The sequence below is a fragment of the Micropterus salmoides genome, unplaced genomic scaffold (assembly GCF_014851395.1).
Source record: "Micropterus salmoides isolate LMB-PRFRI ecotype aquatic unplaced genomic scaffold, ASM1485139v1 Ms_hic_scaffold_1, whole genome shotgun sequence".
In the NCBI taxonomy this organism is placed as follows: domain Eukaryota; kingdom Metazoa; phylum Chordata; class Actinopteri; order Centrarchiformes; family Centrarchidae; genus Micropterus; species Micropterus salmoides.
Window position 1 is genome coordinate 2,261,623 of NW_024040040.1, and position 15,726 is coordinate 2,277,348.

Consider the following 15,726-nt stretch of genomic DNA (forward strand, 5'->3'; position numbering starts at 1 on the left):
TATTTTCAAAATATACCAGGCGAATGTCCATTTTGGCAATATTTACTGTTTAAATGTTGACTTTTATTGGGAGATATCTTTAAAACACTATTTTGTCCATACAACCAAGTTCCAAATAACAAAACATTGAAATTTTGATAAAAACAGTGAATGTGAACAACATTCCTGTCACCAAAAGCACACCCATTCTTTACAGGCCTGTAGATTGACAAAGTTCCGACTTGAGCAGACCTTTCATTTGGTACTCTGCATGACTATGTATCTCCCACAGGTTGGCCAGAAAAAGGCGAAAAACACTCATATCCAACATTAACCAAAAATACCTCCTCTATCAGACTGTCTGTGGCTGCAGCAGGCCTCTTCATACCTGAGAGTGTCCAGTCTGCAGTGTGGATCCTCCAGTCCAGCAGACAGCAGCTTCACTCCTGAGTCTCCTGGATGATTGTAGCTCAGGTCCAGGTCTCTCAGTGGGGGGTTGGAGCTCAGAGCTGAGGCCAGAGAAGCACAGCCTTCTTCTGTGATCAGACAGCCTGACAGCCTGCAAACATACAAAACAACAAAACATGAACCCTCTGTGAACAAGAGGCAGTAAAGTTTTTCTGTTTGTTAGTTTTTTGTTCAGGTACATTTTTGTTCAGATGAAAATTTAAAACAAATCTTTAAAATAATTTGTGTCTATTTAATATAACAGCAAACACAAAACAACGAACAACAGAAGATCACAATAAATTTTAATGTAAAGTAATTCTCTGAGTCTAGAAACAACTGCCAAAGTTCAGGTTAAGGTCCTTGACAAGTCATATTAGCAGACAATACTACACAAGTTAGCTGTTTATCCACTTATGTGAATCAGTTTTTAAATAGCCATCAATTGAGTGGGTTAATCAATCCCAACCTGAGCGTTTCCAAAGTACAATGTGGACTCTCCAGTCCAGCACACAGCAGCTTCACTCCTGAATCCTGCAGGTTGTTGTTACTCAGGTCCAGCTCTCTCAGACTAGAGGACTGGGAGCTGAGAACTGAGCACAGAGCTTCACAGCTTCTCTCTGAGAGGTTACAGCCACTCAGTCTGGAGAAGAAATACCATTTGTTTTAAAATGTTGAGTCTCAAAACTACACTGTATAATCTCTTCTCAGCACATGTTAAAATCTTTGCTGTTTGACTTTGAACATGTTGGAGATGTGGCAACTAATCTTGACTGAATGAGGAATAAACAGACGACCAGTGGAACTGTAACCCTAGCTCTCAAAGAAGAGGAGTCACTGCGCATGTGTGTAGTGGCAGAGGAGGAACTAGGCCCAGACGATTTACCTAAATCAAAATCACGATTAATTAACATTTCACCTGGATTACGATCATTGGAGATTATTTTGTTTTGAATGTTTTTTTGCTCTCATATTTCATATGCTCTACTATTAAAGCTTGGGTTCATTTATTCACAGATTTCACAAATCCATTAGGCTATCTAAATATTAATTAATAAGGTAATATAAACGTGCACATTTTTGAGAGCTGCTACTAAAACTTCACTCGATTATTAAAATCAATGCAGAACACATGATTTTCCCCGCACACGGTGTGAGCACGGTAAATCAGGCTTTGCTAGCTTCTTTTCCTCATCATCAAATGACATCTACGTGACAGGTGTTGTTATAAGAGCAGCGGAGTCACATATTGAACTGCAGTGTGTTTGGGTAGCGAGTGAGTGTCAGAGAGCGAGCGGCTGAAAGCGAGAGTAAGTTCTCAGTCTGGCAGTAAATGTACAGTGTAGGTCACAGTGTGTTCCTTAATAAAAGTCTGTCTGGGTTTCCACAACAGCTGGAAAGTGAAGTTTTACTTTTCAATTAATTGTCCAGCCCTTGGAGGAACTTCCTTTAGAGAAGAAGACCCTGCTTTACTGGTGTTGTGCAGAGTTGTCTTCACCTCGCGGGACATTCGGATCATTTATCACCATTGATGAACCACACAAAGATTATTATATCAGTTTTAGACAGTTACTTGAAATGGAGCCGCAATGAACCGCGATGTGCGGCACGCAAAACTCTGCACAAGACCGGTGAATAGCAGGCGAGCAGAGAGAAAATGATCAACAATAAGCCTCAGTTTATTTGTAGTTTAGAGTGTAAGTTACAGTGACTATTAAATAGAGACTGCAGCTCTGCAGCTTCTCAAGATTAAACCGTGTGTAACCCTCGCTGCTCACAATCACCCTGCACAAGCACGTACATGATTCGACTATAGGCAGGACTTGACAATTCTGATTCGGCTATATATAGTTCATATTTCATTCTGAACAATATCTGAATTACAACAAAATGCAAGCTACACATGATCACAGCTACTATCTGAGTGGTTATACAGACTCAGGCTGGCGAGACATCACTAACTAAATAAATAAGGTATTTATTTTTTCCTCCTGTTGAAAGATAGCAGAGTATTTATTGATGAATAAATCTCACTTACAGAACTTTCTTGGAGGCTCTGACCACTGGCAGCAGCCTCAGAAGAGCCTCCTGAAGCAGAGAATTCTTCAGGTCAAACACGTCCAGATCTTTTTCTGAAGACAGTAAGATGAAGACCAGAGCTGACCACTGAGCAGGAGAGAGTTTATCTGTGGAGAGTTCCTGAACTCAGGACTGTTGGATCGCTCCACTAGAGAATGATCATTCAGTTCATTCAGACAGTGGAACAGATTGATGCTTCTCTCTGCAGAGGGATCTCTTCGATCTTCTTCTTGATGTACTTGACTGTTACCTGATTGGTCTCTGACTACTTCCTGTCTGTGTCAGCAGACCTCGTAGGAGAGTCTGATTGGTCCGCAGTGAAATCCCAGGAGGAAGCGGAGGAACAAGTCCAGGTGTCCATTTGGACTCTGTAAGGCCTGGTCCACTGCACTCTGGTAGAACTGTGTCACTGCAGATTCATCTTTTCTTGTTTCAGATTTCTGGGAGGTTGGTTGTTCTTCTGCCAGCAGATTGACACCAGAGTTGATGAAGGTCAGATGGACATGAAGAGCAGCCAGAAACTCCTGAACACTCAGATGGACGAAGCAGAAGACCTTGTCCTGGTACAGCCCTCTCTCCTCTATAAAGATCTGTGTGAACACTCCTGAGTACACTGAGGCTGCTCTGATATCGATGCCACACTCTGTCAGGTCTGATTCATAGAAGATCAGGTTGCCTTTCTGCAGCTGCTCAAAAGCCAGTTTTCCCATAGACTCAATCATCTTCCTGCTCTCTGGACTCCAGTGTGGATCTGTCTCAGCTCCTCCATCATACTTGATGTTCTTCAGTTTGGACTGAACCACCAGGAAGTGGATGTACATCTCAGTCAGGGTCTTGGGCAGCTCTCCTCCCTCTCTGGTCTTCAACACCTCCTCCAGAACTGTAGCAGTGATCCAGCAGAAGACTGGGATGTGGCACATGATGTGGAGGCTTCGTGATGTCTTGATGTGGGAGATTTCTGCTGGCCTGCTCCTCATCTCTGAACCTCTTCCTGAAGTACCTCCTTCTGTGGATCATGAACCCTCTGACCTCTGTCACCATGTCAACACACCCAGGAGGGATCTGATTGGCTGCTGCAGGTCGTGTGGTTATCCAGAGGCAGCAGAGGGAAGCAGGTTCCCCCTGATGAGGTTTGTCAGCAGCACATCCACTGAGGTGGACTCTGTAACATCAGTCAGGACCTCATTGTTTGGAAGTCCAGAGGAAGTCGACACTCATCCAGACCGTCAAAGATGAACAAAACCTGGAACTCCTCAAAGCTGCAGATTCCTGCTTCTTTGGTTTCAGGAAAGAAGTGATGAACAAGTTCCACCAAGCTGTACTTTTTCTCTTTCAGCACATTCAGCTCTCTGAAAGTGAATGGAAATATGAACTGTATGTCCTGGTTGGCTTCGTCTTCAGCCCAGTCCAGAGTGAACTTCTGTGTTAAGACTGTTTTCCCAATGCCAGCCACTCCCTTTGTCATCACTGTTCTGATTGGTTCATCTCTTCCAGTGAGCTTTAAAGATGTCTTCTGTGTGATGATTGTTTCTGGTCTGGCTGGTTTCCTGGATGCTGTTTCAATCTGTCTGACCTCATGTTCATCATTGACCTCTGCAGTCCCTCCCTCTGTGATGTAGAGCTCTGTGTAGATCTGGTTCAGAGGGTCTGGTTTCCTGCTTCAGCAATCCCCTCAACACACACTGGAACTTCTTCTTCAGGTTAGATTTAAGTTTAGCTGACAGTCTGCAGCAAGATGTTCTAAATGAAAACACAACAAAAGAGATCCATAATCGATGTATAAAGTAGATATGACAATACAAGTCAATGACATATTTCCCTCCATCTCATGAGACATCAGTAAATGTCCTGTTTATCCAGCAGGTTAAATCTTTAGAGAAATCCTCTTACTGCTCTGCAGACGCTCAGCCAGCTCGTCCTGCTTCATTTTCTTCAAGAAGCACAGTGTGGTCTTCAGTAACAACACTTCGTCATCCTCCCGCAGACTCTCCAAGCATTGGTTTTTTGAACTCAGAACCTTCTTGAACTTCTTCAGTTCTTTATCCATCAAGGTTTTCATGTTCTCCTCCAGCAGCTGAAACATAATATTATATGAACTACAATCAAATTACAAATCGTGAATCCAAACATCAGATCCATGTTGGACAGACTGACAGTCCACTGGTCTGTTGTTCAGCATGGAGACTATTTCAAACAGAACAGATATAAAGTAGTTGTTGTACATGTACAGACCATAAATACGGAGTCCAGATGTGTTTGATGCTGTTTGGGCAGACTGACCAATGGGAACCTCTGAACTCTCCTGGTCGTCTCTGTGTGGACAGACATAATGTGAGCTAATTCTTCATGATTTCTCCACAGAGACAAACAATGTAAAGGTTCTTCAGCTAAAGTGTTGGTTACAAAATTGAATTAGACTTAACCCTTTATCTCCTGCTTTCTTACAGTGTAGACGCTTTGCCGTTTGCTCATGCCTCAGCTTAAATTCTTTTTAGCGATATTCTTGTTTTTTTCTGCTAGAAATTATGAGCAGCGGCTTCTGGATACTCATAATTTATTGGGATGGTAATTTACTCAGATGAAGTAGCCTCTTGCCATAATTTCAACACCTTTGTGATGTCCTCAGTACTATGAGAGTGCAGTCTAGCAACAGCAAGCCTGTACTCCAGTGACCAAAAACGTACTTTGCTAAAGTTAATTAGCAGCAAGATACCCCCTTCTTGATGGACGACTTCTAAAGAAAATGTTAGAAAACCGAAATGAAGAAGTGAACATGGAAGCGAAAGGACTATTTGGGAATGACACTACTTTACAATGGACTCAAAACAGCAGAGGAAGGCAAGCTAAAACATGACTAATTAGCAGAGGTGGGTAGTAACGAGTTACATGTACTCTGTTTCATGTGCAAGTAACTTTTTTGAGTAAATTGTACTTGTCAAAGTAGTTTTAAAGCCCCCTACTCAACATACTCTTACTTGAATAGATTTTTTTTTAAAAATCATTAATTTTACTCTGCTACATTGGGATACATTCATCGTGCTACTTTGTTACTTATTTTTTTTATTTATTGCAGTCTGCATACACATGACTCAGGTGAGAGCAGAATAAAGTCTGAAACTACAGACGCGTTGGTGGATGTCGGTTATGAAGTCAGTAGGCTACACCGTGCTGACACTTACCTGACAGAGAGTAGTGTTTGTTGTGTTAATGCTTAATGTTTAAATCTCCACCTGCTCCATCTGCTACATAATTTAACTGCATGGCCTCAGATCTTTTTATCTCAGAACTTTTCTCTTCTCTTAAGTTTCTTCCCCCAGACGTTGAAAACTTATTAAGACACATCACTAGTGAGCAATTACTATAGGCCCATATCAGACCTCCTGTTTTTAAGTAAAACCAATGAAAAGGCTGGTTTTTAACAGCTGAACAGCTTGTTGGCACTAAACAACTGCTTCAATGTCTTTCAGGCAGGATTCTGTCTGATTAAACATATTATGAGACCAACTGGATAACTGGGTGGGACGTTCTGCCACACTACTGAACTGGTTTGACTACGTTCTGTCTATAGGTAATAATTACACATCTGTGCTGACAAACATTCCCAAGGCTGCTTAACGTTTACCTGCTTACACTGACATAGATTATGAAAAACAACATAATTTCCATAATTATGCAGACAACACACATATTTACATAATCATATCAACAGGAGACTATAATCCCATACTAGTACTGAGCATGTGCAATTGAACATATGAACGATTGGATGTGCCAGAATTTCCTTCAGTTAAACAAAGATAACACTGAAGGCATTGTTTGAGCCAAGGAAGAAAGAATAAAAGTCAGACAAGTCGATCACATCACTTCAGTACTGAGGTCTATAAACTGGCTTCCTGTCTGTCAGAGAATTGATTTTAATATCAATGGTATAAATCACTGAATGGTTTAGGGCCAAAATACATGTCTGATCTTATAGAACCAGAACAAACATCTCTGCACTACATTTTACAGGCAAAGGATCAGTGGTTTGTCAATAGACAAGAGTCAGAACGTTGTGTTCAGAGAAAATGTTAAACTAGCAGCTTCAGATGTGAGAATAAAAATGTATGTGAAGAAGAACAATCCTGAAAATAAACACAGGTTCAATAAAACGTCTCTGGTTAAAACATGAATCAGTAATATTGTAATGTTATTAACAGCTGACCTCTTTGCAGCAGAGGGTTGTTGTCCTTCAAAATTAATGAATCGTTCAGGTGACCTATGTCTCTTGAAGGAGATTGGTATCCTGTTAGACCAAGGGGACCTAGACCGCCAGGGATGGAAATTCACTGTTTAGTCTTCAGACTCAGAAGCTGCTGCAGAAACTAGCAGCTATCAACAAGAAAAGGATCAAAGTTCAATAAAACATAAAGCTGAATGATTTCAGTCTGAGTATCATCAGTTCACTGTTCCATAAGATTTTGGACCAAACCAAACCAGGACTGAATGTAGTGATTTCTAAGCAGATTTCACTGTTAACAGATAAGAAACTTAACTGTGTTCAAACTAAAAAGGATTGATTTAAGATTTAATGAGGACAAACATCAGCAGTGAGCAACATGAGACATGAACATTTAGCTCTGATTGGCCAACACTGTTTAATACTGACAGATACTCACCGTCTGTCAGATCCACGTCCTCTTTCAATACATTTGCCAGCATCCTTGATGGACACACCACCAGGTCCAGGTCCAGGTCCAGGTCCAGCAGAGTCGACTCCCTTTCTGTCAGTCATGACTCAGTCAAACCTGAACACACACGTTTCAGATTCAGTGTGATTTACACTTCCCATATATCTGTGCATAAATTAAAACCTAAATTTCAAACAACTACGGAAGAGGATTAGGGCCACATGAATATCTTTTAAGTTCTGAGATTAAAGGTTCAGTGTGTCATATTTCTGAGGATTCATTGACAGAAATGCAATCTAATATTTATAACTATGTTTTCAGTGGTGTATAAAGACCTTACATAATGACCCGTTATGTTTGATTACCTTAGAATGAGACATTTATATCTACATAACCGCGGGCACCCCCTTTCGATGGAGGTCGCTGTATTGTGTTGTCATGTTTCTACCATAGCCGACAACGGATAAACAGGCTAAAGAGTTTCATCATCACAACGTTCTTCTTTTGCTTAATAATAATAATAGTAATAATAATAATAATAATAAACAGTCTCTGAGTAGTGTTCTGGTTTATTAGAAGTAAGAAGAGAACTGACATTTCGACAAATGAACGATCACAGGTTACATTCGTGAGAATCAGCTGATCACTAATTGGCAATAAAACGTAGCTTCCAGCATCAAAGCTCAGATCAGCAGCTAAACTTTTACTGGGCTGGTAGAAAAAATATGTAGTTGGATTGTAACTTCATGTAGTTCTTCTCCAGCCTCTGTTATGGCTTTATTAAGTGGACAGAAATGTGCAGTTACCTTCGTGAGACAATCAGCTGATGAATATTATTAGCAACAAAACGGTAACAGCAGAGAAGTTCAGATCAGCAGCTAAACTTCACATCTTACTGCCCTGGTGGAAAACATGTATTTATTTTACTGCTAATGGTGACACATAACAAGACCTTGTGCCTACCAAGTGACCAATAATGAATACTTTCAGAATTTGCATTTTTTTTTTAAAAAGGTGTTTTTTTGGATATTGCTTCCCACTGTGCACACAAAAGTGTACTTTGTACTTTCACATGTTAAATGCTCATTAAAAATGTTGCACCGTTTTACCACAAGCTGAAATTATGGCCGTCAGTACTACTTTGTGTTTCTGTTGTATTGCTGATTGCTTATCTAATTAATTAAACAAAGTGAGAGGAGCCTTGTAAACGTCATGTATTATGTGGTTTATAATGGGCTGTGGTGCAGAAGCAGGGAGGCTTACATTGTCCTGGTATCTGTCAGTCATCATACTGGATGAACTAGATGTGATAGCGTTTGAGATGTTCTTCATTTTCTTTGGTATGCTAGTCCAGATTTGCCAACCCTCCCAAGATGTAAAATAATGTATTACAGGTATGAACATCATGTAGCACTTCATTTCTTCATGTAGCTGTTGTTTATTAATGAACAAATAATAATATAAAAAAAAAAAAAATGATATATGGTTTTACTGAATAATCAAGTAAATATAATTTCTTAATATATCTATCAAAAGAAACCTCATTTCTTGACTGGTAATCTCTTCTCTTGTGTTGTGACATCTTTTATCCTGTCTTAGGCACCGTAGCTATACAACTCGCTTGGATAGGGGAGGGAGGGTACAATTCTTAACTTGCACCACTAGATGCCACTAAAACGTCCACACTGAACCTTTAAAGTCAGAATTCTTTTGAAAAGTTTAACAGGAAAAGTTGGTGTACTGTTGTGTCTGATTTTAAAGTGTCAAACAAAGCAACTTACAGTTTCTTCAAAGCTTGATGAAGAAGACTCAACCCAACTTTGTTAGGTAGGATTGTTCAAAATGATAATTTTGCACAAAACAGAGGACTCAAGCTGTAGAGCTATGTGAAGCTAAACTTGAGATTTAGCCAATGTTAACACACGTCAGTTTGGGCAAGTTGTCTTAACAACTTTGAGGCAAGTCGTCAGATGTGACAACTTGCCCAACTACAAATAGACTCAGAGAACATGCTCAAAAAACAGAATCAAACTGTGTAATTACTTCTGACACCAGTATTAAAATGGTACTGTAAATAGATTATACAGTGTAGTTTACAGCAGCAGGCAAATCTCTGGACTACACAAGACTGAATTCATGACATGAAGTAGAGTGAGTGTGCGTGTGGGAATGTATGGTCTCATACTGTAGGCATGTAGTGTGTTAGTAGACAAACACACACACGCCCGCACTACTTAATGTAGTCAGTAACTTAGTTAGGCAACATGGAAGGTAGACCAATTATGTAATTTATTTGTAATTGTAATGAGGAAATGTGTTTTTAAAGGAAGGAAGGAACAAATTGTTAGAAATTATCAACAGTATTCCAAAGGAGATGTGGATAAAATGTGTGAAATACAACAAATGGGCCCATGACGTTTGCACCTCAGGACAGGTAATTTATGTGTGCCAGAACTGTGACTCTGAATATGTACGTCGTATAAAAATGCACATTAGTTGCATCAGTGTGTTTAAACACCACATCTGTTTTTTTAAGAAGTTAAAGGAGACCTATTGTACTATATTGTAGTTGTGTATGATTTAAAGTCCAAAAAAATATTTTCTTTCTTATACTGGTCCTTCACGCAGATATGAGAAGCATAATATGTCCCCTTCAAACATTTAAGCAAGTTATCTGTATCATTCCATTCAGTTACCATCAATCTATTTCCACTCCAGAGAACGTACGATTTCAAAGTAAAGTGGCCGTGCCACTTAATATGTTCTCTGCCAGCATTTTAGTTTTGATTAAGAAGGGCTAATTTTCCAGATTCTCTATTCATGATTGTTTTTATATTTAGTTCTGGTTTAAATTGAAATCAATATTTAAAATTGAGTAGTTAGAAAGAATCCAGTGTGACAACTTACCTGCCGATGGGGCAAATTGTCACAAGTGCACACTCTCTATCCAACAGTCTACAACTACAAGATAGGAAGGTTCAAATGTCTTCATCAACGATAACCTTAAAAAGCACAACGCCGAAATAGCCAGAAAAAGCATGCTACTAAAAGAAACAGATAAATTCAAAAACACACAAAATGTAAAATATTCATTCAACTAAATGGATAACTCGAAGAGGCTAAAGTACTTATCAGATGTATGGGGGAACTGGATAAGTATCAGCGATGAACGGGAATTGGACTGTAAGGTAACAAGTAACTACACACAACTGTGTCACACGTTTAAAGAACTCATTAATTTACACCTTGAACTTTCTGCCATGCTACTAAAGTGGTTTGAGGACATAGTTTCTATATGAAATTACCATAATTACACATCTGAGCTGACAAACATTCCCTGTGGAGTTGCCCAAGGCTGTTTAACATCTACATGCTTTCACTGGCTCAGATTATGAAAAACAACTAAATATGTTACCATAATTATGCAGATGACACACTGATTTACATATTTACATTTAACATCAACAGGAGACCACAATCCAATACTAGTAACTGCATTTAACAAATTACAATTAGATGTGCCAAAATCTTCTTTAATCAAACAAAAATAAAACTGAAGAGATTGTTTTTGAAGTAAGAGTAAGAACGAATAAACGTCAGAAAAGTGGATCATGTAACTCCAGTACTGAGGCCTTCACACTGACTTTCTGTCTGTCAAAGAAGTCAATTAAAAAAATAAATACATTTCTGATCTTCTGCTACGTTATGAACAATCTAGACCTCTCATGTTGTCTGGGATCAGGTCTGCTTTATGTTCCCAGAGTCAAAAACATGGAGAGGCAGCGTTCAGTTTTTATGCACCATTTATCTGGAACAAACCAAGTCTGCTGAAACTCTCAGTTCTTTTAAATGTAAGGCTGAAGACTTTTATTTTTTATTAAATCAAATTTTAGGCTTTTGATTATTATGTTACATGCACTGTAACTTTTACGCTCCAATTTTATATTTTTTATTTACTTCTTTTTTTAAACTATATTTACAGTAAATGTCTTTTTAGATTTCTCTAAAAGTTTTGATGTTTTATGTAAAACACTTTGTTTTGAATTGCCTTGTTGCTGAAAATGTGCTGTACGAATAAATTGCATTTCCCCTGGCACTTAAGTGTTGGTCATACTGCTGATCCCACTGTGAATCAACAGTCCAGGCTGCATTTCTGTGCAGCTTTCAGTTTTATGTGTTGGTTCACCATATTGTCTGAGTTAGAAGTGAATAACCTTGTAGCAGGAAATCAGGAAATCAAAGAAAAGACAAGAGAATAGTGGATCAAATTAAAGCTAACGATAAATTCAAATCAAAGCTAGAATAAAAATCTCTGCGATATATGTAAGATACACAAGGGCGTTGAAAGTTTTAAATATTTAGCTTTTAGGGCTAAATTCTTATTACTGCAAATTAAACTTGATTCTAGTGAAATCTTTTTTTTCAGCATTGTCTTATACCTCTGGAATTCTGAATGCTTTAATTAATATAAAGAAAATAATGTTTTTAACATGATACTCATGGCAAACCTCATGAAAGCACAGTAAAGTAATTGTAGGATACAGTGTGTTGACAAGAAGACTGTTGAAATGTGTTGAGATGTGTCACATGACTAGAACACGTTGATTTGATGTAGGAACTCAGTGGAATCAGGATTAGCCTTCGTTAGCAGCTAGCATCTGTTAGCCTCAATGAAATCAGTTTTTTTTTTTATCTTGTATTGTTTTTGTATTATTGTCTCTTGGGTATTATTGTCTTTACACTTGTTAAAGCACTTTGTAACTTGTTTTTGAAAAGTGCACTACAAATAAAGATTATTATTATTATTAATTTTTATATTCATGACGTCAGAATGTGTGTGTGGAGAAAATGTTCAACTGAAGACTGGTAATACTGGGCAGCAGTAGATGTGAGAATATAAATGTATGTTAAGAAGAACGATGAAAATTAACCCACAGGTTTAATAAAACTATTCAGAATAAATAACAATTAAATCATGAATCAGTGATACTGTAATTAACAGCTGACCTCTTTGCAGCAGAGGGTTGTTATCCTTTAAAATGAACGAGGCGTTCCTTTGACCGGCCTCTCTTGGACACACAGCTGAATCCAGGTTCAAGTTCAGCAGACTGGTCTGTTATATAGTTTTCAGTCTTCAGACTCAGAAGCTGCTGGAGAAACTAGCAGCTATCAACAAGAAAAGGATCAAAGTTCAATAAAAAGCGGAATGATTTCAGTCTGAGTATCATCAGCTTATTTACCCTTAGGATTTTGGACCAAACCAGACCAGGACTAAATGTACTGATTTCTGCAGATTTTACTGTTATTGACAGATAACAAACTTAAGTTTTGGCTCATCAGCAGCAGCTCTGTTGGCCTGTAACGTTTGCACTAGACTCACCACAAATATCTGACGGTTACTTACAGACTTTGGTAAGTGAAGTATTTTTGGACAACATCCAAAGAGGAAGTTTCAGACTAAAAAGACTTGAACTTGATTTGTGGAACTCAGACTGCTGAAGCCTCATTTTATCCTCAGCTGTCCTTTAATCCTAATCTGGCTCTGACCTTCATCATCATTCTAGGAGAACATGGACATTAGAAGGACAACTGGTCAGACTGGATTTAATGAGGACAAACATCAGCAGTGAGCAACATGAGGACGGAGACATGAACACTTTGCTCTGATTGGCCAACACTGTTTAATACTGACTGATACTCACTGTCTGTCAGATCCACGTCGTCCGTTTAGACTCAATTAAAGCATTCTTTGACCGGCCTCTCTTGATGGACACACAGCAGGTCCAAGTTCAGGATCAGTCCTTCCACAAGTCATAACTCAAGGAGTCCAACCTGAACACACATTTATTAGATTCAGTGTGACTGACACTTCCCGAGGACATCATTATCTCTGTCCAAGCTTAGAAATCATAGAAAACGTCTAACTGCAGAACCTGCCTGAGAATCATTATATTTTAAGTTTCCTTCAGTATCACAGTAATCCAGTAGTAGTGTCATCATGGGTACGCTGCTAACAGCTGATTCAGCTCCTTTTAATAGAGACAGTGTGAACAAATATTGGTTTAAGTTGTAGCCGAAAGCTAACTCACTGAATCCATGACAACATTATTGCTGTACTTCCTGTTTACATCCCGCAAAGCATTATGGGATCTTAGATCATGATTATCCCCCAAAAAGTAAATCAAAGAATAATAACAGGAGTCAAAGATCCATTAACTTGAACATTTTTCATGAATATATTTTTGACATTAAGACTCAGAACCTGGTCCGGAGACACTGACTCTCCTCTGTCCAAGTCATCTACACAGATTTGTGTTGAGAACCTGTGGCCATAAATTAGACAGCAAGAAACCAACCATAGAGGGACTAAAGACAAACTTGTTCTTAAATTAGCAACTTACATGTTTCTTCAAAGCGTCCAAACTGTTGATGAAGAAGACTCTCACTCAACACCTGCAGAGAAAATGATTGACGCAGGTGAGCTGTTTTTCTGGAATGAGTTGAAGCTGCACCTGAACTGGCAGCAGGCCAGAAGGGAGGGAAGGGGATCAGGTTCTTGTGTTGTTTAATTGCAGTTAACAAACAGGTTTTAGGTGCATGTGGAGCAGAACGGTTACTGTATTACTGCATTAAATTCTCCTAACACTGCATGTGCTTTCTAAAAGTCTGAAAATAGCCCTGTACCCTCATCACCTGAACTCCTCTGCTACATCTGGGGGTAAAATAAAGTGTAGCCTTCTCCTTGGGGGTTAATGCTTTTTGTGGCTTCACATCTTCTAGCAGACTTTCAGAGGGTACTTTGTCACTTAGCCTTAGCAATCTTGGTCGTTGTACTTGGGGTTCCAGCTTGGTTATGATCTTCAATCGTCGGTCAGTCGCCCTTATGTTGAGTGATTCTGTGCCGTAAGGGCATGTTGTTATTGAGGCTTGGGACCCAGTCTCTGAGTGTGGGGATGATAATGATAACATCTCCCCGCTGACCTGTCGTCTTGGCTCCCCCTTGCCGTAGAAAATTTGTTGTACTTCGTCAATCTCTAGTTGTGATAGCAGTTGCCGTTTGCGGATGTTAGAACACTGAGCTAAGAGTTGTTTCTCTGTCAGTGTTGATGATGGGTTTCGAAACATCCATATATCCCACAGTCTCTGCATATAACCCCTCTCACCGGGATTGCTTGTATAGTAGCAGCATTGACCATAATTACCATTGCAAGAGCCCAAGGATTATGCAGTGTAGTAAACGATTAACGCTGTTCAGTTACCATTACACAGAAAAAAATAGACCAAAGCGGTCTGTTTTCTGGAGGCTGTGGTCCTGGACCCGTCATGCTGAAGTCTGAGGTCCTTTTCTATCCCAAGATTGTACAAAGGGAGAGGGTGAAAATGGTCGATGGGATTCCCATTTTGATCCACAAACAACAATGCGTTAAGGCTCTTTGTTCGCATCCGGTTCCTGGTTTTGCAGTCAGTGTCATTACACGCAGAGAGCCCCTCTCACTCTGCAGGAGTCGAGAGAACAGTGTTGCTCGGTTTTACCCTGATGGTCCTGGCACTGTAATGTCCAGTCTCTGAACTCACTGACAGCTTCTTTGGAGGACTCTCCGAGGAGTATAGCAAACTTTCCCACATCACACTCTCCAAGCAGAACGAGCTCTGTCCTCTCTTTGGCCCAACAGGGCTGATCCAGTGGATTTGAAATAGCAACCATCGAGAAGAAGGTCTGATGAGATTATCAATGATGGACTCGTAGAATTGTGACTTGTTTATTTTAGGGTGAGTTTCTGTGAGTTCAGTCCCTTTGAACTGGCCACTGGTGATGCCCTCTCTGACCTTCAGCTCAGTCCTTCATGGCAGAGACCACGTTCATCGTTTGGGGTCTGTGTCAGATTGACACATCTTTGTCACTAAGTCAGCGAGGAATCCAGTGGATGTCTGATGCCTGCGTAAACCAGTGTTGGAACTAATACTGCTAATACTTAGAAGTCCTTTAGTACAGCTTTGAACAAAACAAACATTGTCCACATCTCCATTCCCAGTCACATCGTACCTCACATAAATAATCATGCATGAGCGTCCATGAGTTGTGCTTTCATCTAGCGTTATGCTAATGTGGGAATCAAGTGATTTGAGGAAATAAATTTCTTTTTCATCTCTTGTGCAATGTGCTCTACAGTCTGGACACTTGAATGATCGGATCTGTGAGCAGGGCCGACTGGCGTGCCATTCAGCTCAGTAAGTTTAAAAATGGGATTTCATTTTGTATAAGGCATCCTTTCTTTAGCGACAGTATAGGCTGCCCTGAACGAACTAGCTCTCTCCACACTGGAGTTGAGTTCAAGTTCAAGGAGTCTTTATTATCCCAGGGGGGCAATTTGTTTTGCAGCAGCATGTGACATAAATAACACACAGATTATACAAAACAACAACCATACATCAGTATAGACAAAATACATACTACACAGCAGTCCACAACTCACATTGACTTATTAAAAAAGCCTATAGCAGCAGGGACAAAAGAGTTTTTGTGTCAGTTTGTCCTGCATTTAGACGGACT

The 15,726-nt window shown here is 39.6% G+C and overlaps 1 protein-coding gene and 1 pseudogene across 1 annotated transcript in view; one reads left to right on the top strand and one right to left on the bottom strand.

Moving 5' to 3' along the window:
• LOC119887775 overlaps nucleotides 1-15,726 on the bottom strand; it is an 878,746-nt pseudogene that overhangs the window by 99,316 nt on the left and 763,704 nt on the right.
• Nucleotides 1-15,726, top strand: part of LOC119889520 (NLR family CARD domain-containing protein 3-like) — a 237,846-nt gene that overhangs the window by 61,022 nt on the left and 161,098 nt on the right.